Below are 2,126 nucleotides of genomic sequence, written 5' to 3' on the forward strand. Positions count from 1 at the left end.
ACTAGGATATACTATAAGATATTTAATATGTATGGGAATGCCCGCCATCTAGGGGAGGGGGTGGAGGGAAGGAGGGGAAAAACTCGGAGCAGAAGAGAGTACAAGGGATAATGTTGTAAAAAAATAAAATAAAATAATTTACTTATGCATATGTACTATCAAAGAAAATGTTATAATTATAAAAATTAATAAAAAAAAAACAACAACTGAGAGACTAATCAGTGGGACTGATGTAGTAAATGGCATTTAGAAGAAAATGAAACTAATAGCTTAGCATTCAGTAAATCCTAAAATCACAACTATTAGATAAACAATCACTATTTCATGAAAACTACTTCAAAAACCCAGAACTGGAATGGCAAAAATAAGATTTAGACCAACACCTCACACCATGCACCAACTTCTAAATATTGCATGATTTAGATATTAAAGGACACATTAGAAAGAAGTTAGCAGAACAAAGAAGAAATTATCTCAGATCTGTGGCTAGGACAGAGTACACAAAGATCACAGAAGACAAAATTTTAAAGTATTTGAGCCAAAAAAATATTGCAAATAAGATTAGAAGGGAAAAAAATCTTTCCACATCTTTCTCTGATAAATTTCATTTCCAAGATGTAACTTGATATTTGCTTCTGTTTATTTTACTGTGTACATGACCATGGCCAAATTACTTTATCTCTGTGAGTCTCACTTTCCTTATTTATAAAAAGAAGACAGAGTTTGATGAGTTATAAGGTACCTTCTAGCTAGAAGTCTATGAGTCTATAAAAATAAAAATTTTATGTAAAGATAAAAAAAAAAAAGGTACTGGAGCTGCTTGCATTGGACATTGCCCTTTTGGTGGGTTATTAAACCTGTCCTTTGCAGCAGTGCAATGTGGTCAAAAATCAAGAAGTTAATAGCCTAAAGGGCTAGATATAGAAGTTCTCTAGGGCTAGGGCAACCTGTGGCTCCCCCTTTCTTTTGTTTTTGGAGGAGCATCTTAATGTCTTTGTTTCTCCTCCCTACTATTGCCTGTCCTTGAGGATTAAAGGGTATGCTAGTAGTGTGTAAAATATGATACTGTGCACAAAAGTGTGCAAAATGTTTAGAAATATACACAGGTCCATTATCTGTTTTTATTGCAAATGTTTTTATAAGGAATTTAGTGACCAATCAGGCTGTCTCTTTTGCTGCTAATATTGCAAAAGTGAATCCTGAAAAGTGTCTACCACAACATGGATAAAAGACAGACGACCATCAAAGGATATGAACAGACAATTTTCAGATGATGAAATTAAAACTATTTCCACTCATATGAAAGAGTGTTCCAAATCACTATTGATCAGAGAAATGCAAATTAAGACAACTCTGAGGTATCATTACACACCTGTCAGATTGGCTAAAATGACAGGAACAAATAACGATGAATGTTGGAGGGGCTGTGGGAAAACTGGGACACTGATGCATTGTTGGTGGAGTTGTGAAAGAATCCAACCATTCTGGAGAGCAATCTGGAATTATGCCCAAAAAGTTATCAAAATGTGCATACCCTTTGACCCAGCCATACTACTACTGGGCTTATACCCCAAGGAACTACTAGAGAAGGGAAAGGGTCCTGTATGTGCCAAAATGTTTGTGGCAGCCCTTTTCATAGTGGCTAGAAGCTGGAAGATGAATGGATGTCCATCAATTGGAGAATGGTTGGGTAAACTATGGTATATGAATGTTATGGAATATTACTGTTCTATAAGAAATGACCAACAGGAGAAATACAGAGAGGCTTGGAGAGACTTACATCAACTGATGCTGAGTGAAACGAGCAGAACCAGAAGATCATTATACACTTCAACAATGATACTGTACGAGGATGTATGCTGATGGAAGTGGATTTCTTCAACATAGAGAAGAGCTAATCCAATTCCAATTGATTAATGATGGACAGAACCAGCTACATCCAGAAAAGGACTGGGAAATGAATGTAAACTGTTATTTTTACCTTCTGAATCCAATTCTTCCTGTGCAACAAAAAATTCGGTTCTACACACATATATTGTATCTAAATTATACTGTAATATATTTAACATATATAAGACTGCTTGCCATCAGGGGGAGGGGGTTGGGGGAGGAAGGGAAAAAATCTG

This window comes from Sminthopsis crassicaudata, chromosome 1 (assembly GCF_048593235.1).
Source record: "Sminthopsis crassicaudata isolate SCR6 chromosome 1, ASM4859323v1, whole genome shotgun sequence".
Taxonomy (NCBI): Eukaryota; Metazoa; Chordata; class Mammalia; order Dasyuromorphia; family Dasyuridae; genus Sminthopsis; species Sminthopsis crassicaudata.